Source organism: Talpa europaea (genome assembly GCF_964194135.1).
Source record: "Talpa europaea genome assembly, chromosome: X".
In the NCBI taxonomy this organism is placed as follows: domain Eukaryota; kingdom Metazoa; phylum Chordata; class Mammalia; order Eulipotyphla; family Talpidae; genus Talpa; species Talpa europaea.
In genome coordinates, this window is record NC_140081.1 from 19,580,589 (window position 1) to 19,596,812 (window position 16,224).

The following is a 16,224-nucleotide window of genomic DNA, read 5'->3' on the forward strand; positions in this document are numbered from 1 at the left end:
GAATACACCATTCATTAACCTTTAACATTTCAGAGACACATGTCCCACGAGGCACACTGCAATCAGTAGTCTGTGAGAATGAGCCTTCATTTATCAGGCAGAAACAGTAGACAGCTTTTTATGGGAAACAACGCAGCTGAAACGTCTATTTAAATGGAAACAAAAGCTGAGCATTGCTAGTTTAAGCCTAACAGACAATGACACGACCCCGGTATTGCAAGCCATATAAATCTTTCACTTGTTGGTTCAGTCTATCCCTTGAGAACTGACCTGACAGTACGACTTCATGAGAATTGGCAGCAATAATATCTCTTGTATTTGTTGTTTTTCCTGCCTGGTTGTGATTATATTAAGCTAAAAAATCTCACATTTCAAAAACTGAAGAAAAAATATCCCACATCATTACTTATCCTTGAGCAAATGTTTCAAGTCTGGACCACATTTGTTAGTGTTAATAAGAGATTTCACTTTCAAACATCATTTACTTTTTTTAAACTCTGGAAAAGACATTTCACTCAAAATACTGACTTCAATATATATGATGAAAACACCTATTTATTAGAACTGGACAAAAGCAAATATCGATACCTATACTCTAGGAGCTTAGAGATTTTCAGAGAAACAAATACATTAACAATTACACCATGGCAAAGAGGTCATTATAATTCGATGCATATACATTTCAGATGGTACACAGAGACTCTATGTTGGCCTGGGATTGCCAAGGAAGGTGCTACTTGAGAATGCACATATGAGGGTTGAGACTTGAAAACTGATTCCCACCGATATCAGATGCACAATGACTGAGTACTTAGATTTTCTGGATAGGGAAGTGAGAAGGACCCACAGTGCCTTTTACTGCCACGAACTTACATTCTGGGGATGGGCAGAGATAATATACAATTCATTAGGCCATTTATAATAATGTGGCCATACTATGAAATGAGAGCAAATGAACTGAGTCTATGAGGTAAATAAAGGCTTGTTTGAAGCACTGATATCTGAAAACTCTAAAGCTTCATGTAAGAGGAAATAAGAAAAGAATAAACATACTCTAGCCAAAATGAACCACCTATGTAGAGGCCCTGAGGCATCATAGAGGAGCAGGAATGTTGGTACAGCTTGATTGTGTAAGGCAGGAGAGAGGTTTGCAATATCAAACCCTATGCTACTACCAGAGTGCTGGGCAATTTCTTGAAAATATAAAGTCTGGACTTCAAGTAGTATTTCATGTTTAATAATGATTATATTTTATAACTCTGAACCCAGGGATGAACCAAAAAGAACTGATTTACCAGGCCTCCCTGGTGGCGCAAGGGGTTAGGCATAGCGCTGTGAAGCTATCCACAGCCTATGCAGCATGAGTTCAATCCCCGGCCGGCCAGGGAGCTACCCACATGGCACAGCAGACCTCTCCTGTCTCACCACTGCTCCCCTCAGCAGTGTATTTCAGTCAATCTGCCTGTTCTGTTCCCCACTCTGTCTGTGGTGAATCCTCTCAACCCCACACCTGTGGCCTACACCCCAGTTATTGTATGCATAAATAAATACATCTTGAAAAAAAGAACGGCTGTACCCCTAAGTACTTTCTGAGGTATTAAATCTTTCAGGAGTAAAATAAAACCCAATTAAGTTGGAGGTTCTTGAAAGAGGAGTCAGCATGGCTGAGTGACAGGAAGTGTACAGGGACACTCAGTATTCGAACTGTACGAGTCAATATTTAATGATTTGTAGAGTCATATCAATGTTTTCCAGCCAAATAGATCCCTGTCTTTCTTTCCAGACTAGTGATTCTCAACATGCAGGCTTTGAACCAACAACATCAATGCATCAACATCTCCTGGGAAAACTTGCTAAAATGCGAATTCTTAGGTCCATCCTTAGACTTACTGAATCAGAAACTCTGAGGATGAGACCTAAGAATCTGTTTTAACAATACTTCTAGGTGATTTAATGCACGCTCAATTTTGAGAATCAATGCTCTGGATAATTTAATCTTTATCACAGACCTCTCCTGTCTTGCCAACTGCTCCTCTTAGCAATGCATTTTGGTAAATCCACCTGTTCTCCTCTCTAGTCTGTCTCTGGTGAGTCCTCTCACCCACCTCCCTACACCTCTGGCCCACATACACCCCAGTTCTTATAGGCAAAAATTTAAAAATACTTTCAAAAAATAATAACAAGACTCTTTTATACAACCAGGCCTCACTAAATGGCATGGGTACATTCTGAGAAATGCATCATTAGAACATTGCTTCATTGTACAAATGTCACAAACTCTGTTGTACAAACCCAGATGTCAGAGCTTACTACACACCAAAGCTATATATAGGCACCACCATCATTTATGCAGTCAACCATAGACCAAAATGTCGTTATGTGGTGCAAGCTAGTCATTTCAGAGTGAGTGTGTGTGTGTGTGTGTGTGTGTGTGTTTGATCCATTAGTTATCAAGTACTCAAACTCAGGAGATGAAGAAGATAAATGTTAGTATGATACTGGCAGGAAAACCTAATTGGGTACCATGCTCCTTTAGTATTCTTCTAGACTTGGGAAGGTGACAGGACTACTGAAGGAAGTTGCTCTCCTTCATTGATCTCCGTGATATTTCACAAAGAATATTAGTTAGGGAACATGTCCCCTCCAGTTACTTTGGCTGGTGCACAAATTACTGATTGTAAGACAAATCCCAAAGGAGCAAAAGGAGCACAGAAGTTTTTCTTAAGGATGAAATTTTGAGAAGCAATGGACTTGGGATAAGACATGTTGAGAAAAAAAAAATGACATCCATGTGGGGAACCCCTGTGCAGGTTTCCCTCTGGACTACAAGAACAACTGCTGTTAACATAATGTTGAATAAATATTTTTGCTTTCCCAGTTTTGTTACATTAGCTATTCTAATGATTCAGTAATGTCTAATCAGGTCTTGCTACTTTCTACATTGAGGGAACATAAAATAAATTAACCAGTAGTACAAGGTGCTATGCTTCCTTCACTCACTGGCTTGTACTACGATGGCATCAACATATGCAGGCAAATTACAAGCCATAGTCTTAGAATGAGGAGCAAGGAGGTGAGTAGTGGCCAGTGGGCATGCTGGTGCAAAGGAAGAAGCAATCATGAGCACTGTGATCAGAAGGTCAATTCAAGCTAACTCTGGGGAGGTTAATCTTAGTTTAAATATTATGTAGGGCCTCCCCCGTGGCACAGCGTTTGGGCTGCAAAGCTGCCTTCAGCCTCTGCAGCACCGGTTTGATCCCCGGCAGCCGGGCGACGGTCCCACATGGGGCGCAGACCTCTCCTGCCATGCCTGCTGCTCCCCGCAGCAGTGTACTTTGGTCCTTCTGCCTGTTCTGCTCCCTGCTCTGGCTCTGGTGAATTCTCTTACCCTCCCGCGCTTCTGACTGTACCCAGTGCTTGTATAAATAAATAAATACATACATAAATACATAAATCTTTAAAAATAAATATTATGTAAACTAATTTTAAAACATACTGACTGACATGTTTTTATTTGATAACCTTGCTGTGAAACATCATATACTCTAGTTCAGTGCTTCCTAAAACATGGTCTGCAACCCAACTGTACTTTGTTGAATCAATTTGGTGGCACAAGAAAAAAAAATAAAGTTATTTTAATATGTGCTAACATATATGTAATGTGCACATATATAGCATATATGTAGTACTATTGCTGATTTTCATGTATAGCAATCATGTAGTCATATACTTTAGGATGAGACTAAAAAAGTAATCATTCAAATGAAAAGCATTAAATATATGATAAAGAAGAGCTGAGACATGGAAAAATTTTGAAGGTGGATCATGATTGACTTGTGTTCAAGAAACACTGAAACATGATCCTTATTATTACCTACAGAGATAGATAATACTAATATTTTGTTTCTGAGGACACTGGAACTTACAAAGGTGAAAGAACTTGCCCAAGGTATCTCAGCGACATGTTAAGCCAGTATACAAGTCCTAAGTTATCTGTGAGCCAAGCTTGTGTTTTTAACCTTAAATTATCTTCCGTCTTCATAGCTAAAATATTGTATTAGGTTAGGGGCATACAAAGTTGCTGACATTTGAGTTTTTAATCCATGAAAATGACACTTTCATATAGTTCAATGTAAAACATCTAAAGATGAAAATAAATTACGGAAATTTGTCAAATTCAAAAAATAAAATTCTACCAACATAGGCAAGAAAAGAGTCTGCATTTCTCTTGGTTTCATTTTAAGGTTTACAAGCGGTCATTTAGGAAGGAGCATAAAAGTAAAAGGAGAATGAAACATAAATATACGACTGGTGGTAGAGGAGGTAGTAGGACTGGAATAAAATAGTGAGGACAGGAAATGGTCCTGACAATATCTAGAGACAGAAGCCAGTCAGGATATGATTTTAGGAAGTACTGTGACCAACTTCGAAGTGTAAGATCATCTGAGGACAGAAGGAAAATAGTAAAAACAGTAAATTGAAAGAATCTGGGATTTTGATGACACAATGAAGTCACAGATGTCATGGTCTCTGAAATTAGCCCACCTGTGGATTTATGGTAAAATAAGATAGTGGACACCCTGGTGTTTTTAACAAGTGCATCCCAAACTTAAATGTGCATACAAATTACCTGGGAGGAGAGTCTGAGATTCTGCTTTTCTAAGAAGTCCCCAAGGATGCTACTGGTCCATAATCAAACTTTAAATGGTATAAGCAACTTTGGGTTGAGGTATTTGTTAGCTGTATTAAAAGACTTCCTAAGGAGAACCGTTTTTCAGGGGATCTGCTGTCACCCCGTGTGGGCACATACCTCTATGAACATAAAAGAAATCAACAAGAATGTAGGATTTGCTTTACAGAAACTTTTAGAATGTGGGAGCAGGTGAGGAAGGCATTAATGCTCTAACCAGTTCTGTCCAATAGCACTTTCTAAAATGATGTAAACTTTCTGTATCTGCACTATTCCACACTAGAGCCATGTGGAACTACTAAGCACGTGGAATATGGCTAATGACAGTTTCTCAGTGACAGAGATATTGAATTTTTACCTATATTTAATGTGATGGTTTAGATTCACAATAGTTACATGTGGCTAATGGCTACTACACTGGACATCACAGTTCTAAACAAACAGATAACTGGATTGACAATAGCAATTAATCCTTCTTTGGAAGTTCTTACACATACCACTTCATCCTGTCTTGACGTGTTTATAAGGAGTGGTATTCAGATTAAAGAATCTAGTAATAAATATGAACAGCATTCTTTAAAATTTTTGCCTCCCACACACAAATTTATCAATGTCAAAATTACAAGTTTTCATTTATTATAACCCATATGATGGTCCTAATGGCTTTCTTGGGCTTAATGACAATACATTAGTGCAATCTATAAAAGTAAACTATGAAAACATAATCATATGCTAGACATTATACTAAATAAGGGTATAATAGTATATAATTTATAGATATTAGGGGACTACAATTAAAAATAACCAAAACACAGTTTCTCAGGGCCAATTTCGTAGATTTTATAACTAATTGTTACCTTATATGCAATTCTCAAATAAGAAAAACATCTAATGAAAGGAGATAAAATGTGACTGTAAATTCCAGATTACAAAAGAATCACTGAGAATCTTCCATTAACAGGTTATGCATGCAAAACACACTCCCATGATTTAAGTTAGCAATAAAACCTATATATTTGATTTAAGGAAGAGCAACCAGTATGAATTAGAGAAACTAAATTTTTAATGCATTTTTTACTCTCAACTGCAGGCCATTTAGTACCTAAACGCTCACTGGTGAAAACTAAACTTTATTTACTTATTTAAACTGTTGACTAGAAAATCTTAGCAAAATGGTTTTAATGAATGGATTATATAATTTTGATTTTCTCTCAAGAAATCCCAGAATGCTGACATACACTTAAGTATGTTATTGTTTTAAATCTCTTATATGGGTTTTTGTTTTACTTATTCTACTAAGAAAGTGACTAGTGAGGGTGATTTTTAAGTTGCTCTTTATTAAAATTATCATACAAAGGAGAATTAGTGGAATATATCTTCAATCAGATGCTTTTACTTTTTGAGATAACATTGGTTTACAAAAACTGTATATGATTTAGAGGGACAGGATTACCCCTTCGAGGTTTTTGCTTTTTTTTTTTTTAACATTTAATGGAAGTAATATTAGGATATCCCCACCTGGCATTGCCATCATAATAAACACCCACAAAAATCCATAGCCCTCCACCATAGTCCAACTTTCCTTCCTTCCCTCTTCATTCTTACCCTTCTCCACCCCACCCTATTCTGGATGCTTCAGTTCTATAGTCAACTTTCAAGGATTGGATTTTAAGCTTGGCTTTATCTGACACTTAGTGTTTTTTTTTTTTCCCCCAGATTCCACAAACATGCAGAGTTGAAAATGACTATGCTGGCTTTCAAGACCCAGTCACAACTGTACCTTAGTCCTTGGATGCTCACAGGTGGTACAAGTTTGAGTAGCATGGTCATATCACTGGACATGAACCCGATGCTGGAAAGAAGCTGGAGGCAGTGTTATGACACGTAAAAATATCTTCACCTAATTATTTGTCAACTAATGATACTATTTAAGCACTAAATTACCTAATTTATAGCAACTCTGACCTTGTACAATTTGGAACTTTTAAATACACTTTTATTTATAAATAAATTACAATTCTCATGTGTCAGACAATGGTTTCACTATAATCAATCCTAACAATTCAGGGACTGATATTAGCCCCAATTTACAAAGGGAAAAAGAAATGTAGGTCTGAGTCAAAAGGCAAGCACAGGGAGGTGTGAGAATGGGGATCAGGTAGCTTGGCCCTGGGGTCAGCTTTGCTATCATGCTACACTGCCAATACTAATGTTAATTTTGTAGAGATGACTTTTATATCTATTCCTTCTTTCATTTATGGCAGTAGTTATCAGGATGGGAAAAAATTAGAAGGTCATTTAGTGGGCTTTTTAGAGAGTGCCATTAATAGCTACTTTTTCTCTCTCTCTTCACACCAAAATGAGAAGTACTGTTGCTCGTGTTGAAATGATTGTTCTTAGCATGCGATTTACATTGATGTCAGCGACCACAATACACTCTGTGACCCACTTTCCCTCAATCACATGGTAACAAGGTAAAATAAATGATCAGGTACTTGAAATATTTATAGTGTTTCATTTATAGGAATCATAAAACAAGCTATATCCCAGACCAACAACAACAAAAAAGCAAACAGTGCTGTAAAACAGAAAACCAATATTGATTTTTTTAAAGAAAACTTTCAGAATGCATGTACAAACATATGGAAAGGCTTCCACTGTATGGCAGTAATGAATAGGCCATGTGAGGCACATTAGTATTTTTCAACTCTCAAGGTTATCACATTTATCAAAGTGCAATGAAAGCCTGGTGAAATAAAGGTTGAAAACTGAGAATCCAACATTAGGTGGAATCTAAGTGGCACTATATTCTTGTGAACACAGCACCGAATTCTAAATCCAGCTTTAACTTAGCTTCAATTTGAGTGTTTGCACTTATAAGCTTTGCACCTTTGTGGAAACAGCTGAAGCAGCTCCCAGAGCCTCCCACCTAGGCCTGTAACATAATGTTCTTTCCCTTGTCTCCTCATACAACTGATGTAGAGATCAAATATTAAAGGGTTTGTGAACCACACATTTTTTAAAATATAAATAAAACATATAATCCAAAAAAAAAAAACCAACAAAAACAAAGTCCCAAAATGTCTAAGACTCACACATTCACTGCCACCACTACCTTACCAGCTTTACCCCTACCTCCACCTCCATACCTGAACTCAATTTCTGAAGGTGTAGCCTCAGCATCTGTGCAGGTGGTTAATCCCTCTGGCTCTCCTGCACCTCACTGCCTCCTGTCTCCTCTGTCCTCTAAGTCCTAGTCACACCCTAATAGACCCAACTGTTATGTGTGACACAGGACCGTGGTCTTCTGGCTATAAATTTCAGACACTGGTAATTTCCATTAGAGAATGAAGTTAGGAAAGAACCTAACAAAGTCATATACGGAGTTTTGCCCCTCTAAAACTCACCTGTCCATCTTTCTTCCTACTCCCCCCAAGTAGTAAGCTGATATCTTGGGCCAGGGGGAAAACCAAGGAGAAGGTAACATGCACATTTTTGCAAAGTTCCCAGATGCGCTGATCATTAACCATTCTATTACAGCTTGCAACCTGGTCTTGAAAGCCAGAGCTTTTAGACTGCAACCTCACAATAAACTTGTTACAAAGGTTCATCTACAACAATGCCCTTCCATTCAAGGAAAAAAAAAGAAATTTTCAAACCTAACTCAAAATTAAACATGTGTTAATACTTACCCACCGAATGGAATATAAGAAATATTATTGTGTTTTTAAAGGACTCTGTGGAACAGAAAAGTACCATTGGTTTAAAAATATCCTGGTCTATTTTATTCCTCCACCCATACAGCTCAGCAACAATTTAGTTATTGATATTCTTCAACTATCCAAAGCAAGATTAAAGTTCAACATGCAAACACATTCATTTGCATTTTGAAAACATAAATTCAAAACAGTAACAGTAACATAATAAGGAAGCTGCATGGCTGGATGCAAAAGATTCTTGTGGCAAATACATTATGGCAAACCCTCAATTCAATCTTCCTGATTAAATACTTCACAAAGTAAATGAAGAAACTCACAAATGTCATCACAAACCAAAAATGACTATTAAATACAATGACTGGAAGGCTGTTTAAATTATCTCCATAAAGAATGGGGAATGTTGACTCTCTGAACATAGTCATTTATATGGCAACCAAAGCCTGCTCTCAACTTTGGTAATTATGTCACTGCATAACATCTGGCACAATGCCTGGCACATTCTAGACACACAATAAATATTTCTTGAATGATTAAGTGTCATCACTTAATTACTGAGCAAACATAGAAGACATAATACAAAAGTTAAAAGTTTCTAATTTCCAATTAGAAATATCAGAATTAAAATTGTAAAAAGGTCAACTTCCATTAAATCTGTGCCTATTGAGATTGTCCATTAATTGTAATTTGAGTCATTTTATAGACATAAATCAGAACTTCATCATTTTATCTTTTGTCAGCTCTGGGTGCTGTTTCCCAAACACGCTGAGCACACTCCTGTTCAGGACTTTGCCAGTAGCTTCCATTTACCACAACCCTCTGAGAGGCATGTGCCCTCCCTTCATCTTTTCTAAATAACCACATACATACAATGACACACGCAATGTTTCACCCTCTAACCCTAGCCCTTGCCTTATCCCTTTTTATCATGGTAGTCCATCTGATAGGATTCACATATATCTTAATTGTCTCCTCCCACTAGGAATGCAAGCTGAAATAGAGAGGAAGTGAGTATGTTTTGTTTACTGAGGTTTCCCTAGTATCTAAAATACTGCTGGAAATATACTAGACAATCATTGCCAGTTATACAGATGAATGAATGTTAAAACTTAACTTTCTAATGATCATTATTTATCATTTTTTAAAGATTTTATTTATTTTTATGTAGACAAGCTGGAGTGTAGGCCAGAGGTGTGTGTGTATGGGGAGGTGGAGAGGATTCACCAGAGACTGAGTGGGGGGGCAGAATAGGTGAATTTACTGAAATACACTGATGAGGGGAGCAGAGGGAGAGTCAGGAGAGGTCTGCTGCGCCACATGGGTTAGCTCCCTGACTGGGGATCGAACTCAGGCCATCATGGTGATAGACACCAGGGAGATCCTCATTATTTATCTTTATGAAAAGGCACTGTTTCCCAAAATGCTGCTCTCTGGTCTCATTTCTTTGAATTCCAGAGATCAGTCTTTGCGTCTTTCCTTTTCACATCTTGAACTGTAAAAGTCACATATTTTATATTAATAAAAAACAATAAGATTTTAAGTACACATCACTTACAGTAAAAGAAAAAAAAATCCTGCCCATATCCATTTCAACCTGACTAAATTACTGCTAATAATTGCTACTTATTAAGTCAAAAATTGTCAATACTCTCATATAATCTCTGCTCTATACTCTTTCACAATAATCTTACTATTCTATTAATCACCCATGTCAGATGACAACCAACATTTGAGGACTGAATAGAATATCACCAGTACCATTTGTGAAGCATCTAAGAAAGTAGCTAAAATGTTTGACTCACTTCAACTGATAGAAAAATAGATACATAAGAGGTTTAAAGGCTATGAGTTCACATAATTCTATAATTGTGTTAACTGATCAGTGCTTCTCAAGCTTTAATATGTTTAGGAATCATATGGAATCTTATGAAATTGCAGATTCTGATTCTGTAGATCAGAGTAAGGACTGGGACAGTTCTGTAGATCAGAGTAAGAACTGGGACAGCATTTTTAACAAGGTCTCAGGTGATAATTTTTGCTGCTGATCCTTGAACCACCTTCAGATGCAATGTTATTTCAACACTGTTGGAAGAATTTTAAAAAATAAAAATGTGATGAAAAATGACAAGGCAGAACTTGAGATGACACATCATTAAAATGTTCATTGTAACAAATTCATCTGACAAACTGAAACTACCTAAAGGAATTAATTCATTCATGCATTCATTCATGCATTCATTCATACAGTCACGGATGCAATATTTAGTTATTTCACTTGGGAAAACACCCATTTACTTGTTCAGCATCTCTTTTTTTTCTATTCACCCTTACATATGCTGTATATATTCAAGATTTGAACAGACAGGACCTCCCTGGTGGCACAAGGGGTTAAGATGCAACCGGTGAAGCTATCCACAGCCACTGCAGCACGAGTTCAATACCTGGCCAGGGAGCTACTCACATGGCGTGGCTGACCTTTCCTGACTCGCCTGTTGCTCCTCTCGGCAGTGTATCTCTGTTAATCTGCCTGTTCTGTTCCCCACTCTGTTTCTGATGAATCCTCTTACCTTCCACACCTCTGGTCTGTACCCCAGTTCTTGTATGCATAAATAAATAAATCTTTTTAAAAAAAAAGATTGGAACAGACATCTAAAGGGGGAAAAAATGATGAGCTCGTTTGCTAGGGATATTTTTTTCTCCAGTCCAAGTATTGATGGTGAATCACATTTCCCTTGTTAAGGCTTTTATTTCCACCCATATACAATTCCTACCTCTCCTTCTGCTGATGTAAACTAGAACATAACTTCACTGGGCAACCTTACTAACTTTCTTTCATTTTTTCGTCTATCACAAAGGTTTTAGTTTCCCCCTGCATGTCCTGACCACAATTATCAGAGAAGTTGATGGAACTTGCTGTGCTTATCTTTATAAGTCCTTGTAGAAATGTCAGGAAATCTCTTTTGCTCTCTGCAGGTTGCATTTTTCAATCAAATTCATTAGCTTATTCATAGAAAAGGAAATCTTCTGTTGTCCCTGTGCCAGTTGTCTTCTTGTACTTCCCTAGTTGAAAGTTCTGTCTTTTTCTTCTCTTTCCCTGATCTTCCACCACCCAAAAGGTGTTGTACATCATAAAATGCAAAGCAACACAAATCATTTTGTCTCAAGGTTTCCAACTCAAGCATGTCAACAGACATTGTCTTTTTTTAATTATTATTTTCAGTGTGAAATTGGTGGCAGTTAGTTTTTTTTTTTACGTTCTTTTTTTAAAAAGATTAATCTATTTATGCATACAACAAGCAGGGCACAGGCCAGAGGTGTGTGTGGGAGGTGATTCACTAGAGACAGAGTGGGAAGCAGAACAGGCAGATCTACTGAAATACACTGCTGAGGGGAGCAGCGGGCAAGACAGGAGAGGTCTGCTGTGCCATGTGGGCCAGATCCCTGGCTGGCGATCGAACTCAAGCTGCAATGGCTGCGGATAGCTTCATAGTGCTGCATCTTAACCTCTTGTGCCACCAGGGAGGCCCCAGTTGTTTTACTTTCAATCTCATCAACATTTGTAACTGACCAACGGTGGCATGTTTGTACCACACTAGTTTGCATCTTAACAGGCTCCTTTATTGTATTAGTTTTCATTTCATCAATTCATATCCACGAAGGCACTGGAACTGAAGAAATGAATTAATAAGACTCAAATGAGAATGGAGTAAAAAGGAAGAAGAGAGGAGGTACAAGCATCTGCATGTTGTTTTTTTTTAAATTACAATCCTTTGCAAGCACATATTTAAATGTTTCAATTATGAAATTATAACCTCAAATGTAATTTTAATCATACGGTTCGTGTTCCTTTACCCCCATAGAAAACACCCACAAACCTATCCTTTGAAAAAGAATGAGTGAGACAATTAAAGAAGACAGGGGAGGGGAGGAGGCAGAGAAGGGGGAAGTGAAAAATATGTTTGAGGCAAATTACATAGTATATACAGTGAATTAAAATAATTAACCCTTGGCGAGTCATCTTATTTATAATGGTGATCCTTCTCTGTATGTTGCAATACTGCTGCTTTCACACATTGCCATTTCACACATTGCCCACCTTCACTGGCACCGGTAGAGGTGTGTCAGGCACGTGCACTGGGGCCACTCCAGGCACCAGGAAACCGAAACTCAGACACGGGAAGTATGTTGCCCCATTTCACGTGTGACAATGCTTACGAAAGCAAGACCTTACCCCTTAGACAAACAGATTTAGGGTAATACAGAAATGAGAAAATTTTGTTCATTCTGTATATTTCAAATTTCTTGTTTCGTTTGCTGTGAATGGTTCATGGGAGAAATAGTATCTCCTAGATGCAACTTGTGTGAAGGCAACAGCTGTGTATGTGAATCAAGGATGTCTGTTTGTAAAACAAAAAGCAGTTTGACTATTAAAAATACAAAACAGAGACTAAAATAAATATAGAAGAAGTAGTTCATAAATTAGCTACGGGGCTATGAGAGGAGAATACACTCAGGTAGCACAACTACCATGTGGCATGAGACACTAGAGCTCCCACCTGGACTTTTGCACTGGTTCCCCCAGCAGTCCTCTCCACTTCCAGTGTCGTTACTGCCACGGCCTTTACCTGTCTCTCCCATGCCTAAAAACTCCTGTGGAGGGCTTCCCCTGGCGGCGCAGTGATTGAGCGCTGGGCTGCGAAGCTGCCCGCAGCCTCGGCAGCACCATTTCGATCCCCAGCCACCAGTGAGGGTCCCACTTGGCGCGCAGACCTCTCCTGCTGCCCGCTGCCCCCTCAGCAGTGTACTTCATCAGTCTGCCTGTTCTGTTCCCCGCTCTGGCTCTGGTGAATTCTCTCACCCTCCCGCACTTCTGACTGTACCCAGTGCTTGTATGAATAAATAAATCTTAAAAAAAAAAAAACTTCTGGTGGACTTTTCTCACACTTATGCTGGAACTTAGAGCCCTTATTGTTCACCCTGACACTGTCGGGGCTGATAAGACCCCAACCAGTAGTTCAACCCCATCTCATACTTCCATGACCTAACTTTTCCTGCAATGCTCCCTTCACACAGGCCACTGTCAAAGTGCCCCTAACTTAGGGCCTTGGAACAGACAGTTGACTTTAACTGAAATGTTATTCCTTCTGATCTGTTGGTGGTGCTACCTTCTTGTCATTTAAATTTGAAACGAAGGGGTAGGACTCACCACAGAACATTCCTGATCACAAAGGCTTTAAAGTAGCCTCTGAAATACTCTATCATAATGCCTTTTACTTTCTTCAGAATACTTGCTCCCCTCTACTCTTCTGTGTTCTGCTTTATTGGCCATCAGACTCTCTAGAGTATATTCATCATCTGATCTGGGACCTTAACTCTGATGATCAACTTCTGTGTCCTCAGTAGCTTGAAGTAAATCAGATATTCTTGAGGCACTCTATTAATAATTTTGTATTTCTGTATTTATATATATATATTTACATATGCATTTCACAATGAATATACATATTAGATATGATTTAATTCTGCTTATACATATATTGGTAGATAATACTTAGAGCTGTCAAATATAAATATTCATAGATTTATCTATATCCCAACTATTTTCTTATTTTTGTTATAAGATAGCAACTTGAGAATTCTAGCATCACGTTGGTTATATCCCATATGCCTGGACAAATGTTAATTAGCATTCTTTTTATCACTAAATCCACACTTAAGGCCATGGCAGCTTCTAACTGAATTTATCTACTCCCTGTCTTTGGAGAGAGGGACGAGTGGATAGGACTAATACTTTTTTGTTTACTACCAATTAACTATGCCTTGCCGCTCCCAAGTAATCATATGTTTGCAAACAATAGGTGATGTTTCAAATTGGAGCAAATCATAAACATGACCATGATAATAGAAAGTAAACAGATAGCAATGTTTTCAGGCATTAAATAAGGTCTAGAATTATTTTTTAACCACTGACAACCTCATCTTGCCATAATCAGCTTTTTGTTCCTCAAAAAAAAAAAATCTATCAAAAATCTGGTCCAGCATAGTTTGCATAATGTTTTATCTCACTTAGAATTTAATAGGTTTTATGCATGAACACACACAAAATTAGTGAAAGTGATATGGAAGACTTCTATTATTTAAAAACTCACAAGAGGTTTCTGAATTTTCTTTGCTTAAATAACACATTGTGTATGTACATTTCAACAATTTTTTTAAAGATTTATTTATTTATACAAGAACCGGGATACAGGCCAGATGTGTGAGAGGATAAGAGGATTCACCAGAGACAGAGTGGGGAATTGAACAGGCAGACTGAAGAAATACACTGCTGAGGGAAGCAGCGGATGAGACGAGAGGTCTGCTGCACCATGTGGGTTTCTCCCCGGCAGGCTGGGATTGATCCTGCACTGTAGAAGCTGCCGACAGTGTGGCACTCAACCGCCTGCACCACCAGGGAGGCCCCTACATTTCAACAAATTATTAAGAAAAAAAATGTGCTACAAGTGATTCCATATCAATGACTCATTTTTAAAACTATGTTGGACCAAAAACTATGGCAATGAAAAACCTATGCTTTCTTTCTTTTTTTTTTTTTTAAGATTTATTTATTTTTATACAAGAACCGGGGTACAGGCCAGATGCGTGGGAAGGCAAGAGGATTCACCAGAGACAGAGCAGGGAACAGAACAGGCAGACTGAAGAAATAAACTGCTGAGGGGACGAGTAGGCCAGCCAGGACAGGTCTGCTGGGCCATGTGGGATTCTTGCCGGCCGGCTGGGGATCTAAAGTGTGCTGCAGAGGCTGTGGACAGCTTCACAGTGCAGGGCTCAACCACCTGCACCACCAGGGAGGCCCGTATGCTTGCTTTTCTAATAATTAATTCTAAAAGCTTAACCACAGACCCAAGTCCCCAAATCTTTCCTAAGGTCAAACTATTTTTTTTTATGTCAATCATAGGTAAGTAGTGACATTTGTACCTTAGGCTTCCCAATCTTTAGTGGGATAAGACAGTGAAGAAATTACACATACATACACATACACAGTCTCTCATACTGTTTGTGTGTATGTGTGTACATTGTCTTCTATCACCTAAGTATTCCTTTAATAAAAATGTTTTCTGATCCTTTAAAATTGTTATAAAAACAGATAAAAGACTTGTGATTTTAATTTTAGCTTGAATTTAGCTTTTCTTGCAATGCATATAAAATTGCAATTAATTAATTTAATGCCATATTGTTAGTCCTATTGAAGGAAGAATAATTAACAACCAGTGTATTTCTCCTCCAGAAAAGGATGCGGAAATAGAATGCACAAGGAAGACAACAGTGTCACCTTGGAATGGGCAACAAAGGAGAAGCCTTGACCTTAAAGGCTTCCAAATGCTGTCAAGTCGCTTTCTTTAAGTTTCACAGACTGGTACAAATAGAAGTCCGAGCATGGAGAATGTTGGCATAGGACCACAAGTAGGAGGCTCTCTATAAATGAGTTGACTCTTGGGCATGGGGGAGGGACAGACTAAATGGTGACAATATGGCTATTATAATTCACCTCTAGGATGAGGAGCAATCACCAAAATGATCAAAGCAGGGGAAAATGTCAATATGTGAACACTAAAATCTCCAGGTTTAGACACCAACATTTGTGAAAATTCTTAAATATGCCTTATTTATCCTTTCAAAAAACATGAGCTAAAAATGTGTTTTGCCTCTCCCCATTGTCACACTATAATTTAGTACCAGAATAGCAAACCTCCCAGCATATCTAATGAGTTTCTTTGGTCCTCTTTTAAAGCTTTTAATCTTTATAAATAATAGCTA

General features: G+C 38.1%; 1 protein-coding gene across 1 annotated transcript in view; it reads right to left on the reverse strand.

The window, feature by feature from the left end:
* Positions 1-16,224, reverse strand: part of DMD (dystrophin) — a gene marked incomplete at both ends in the record, with an annotated part of 1,915,324 nt that overhangs the window by 1,382,036 nt on the left and 517,064 nt on the right.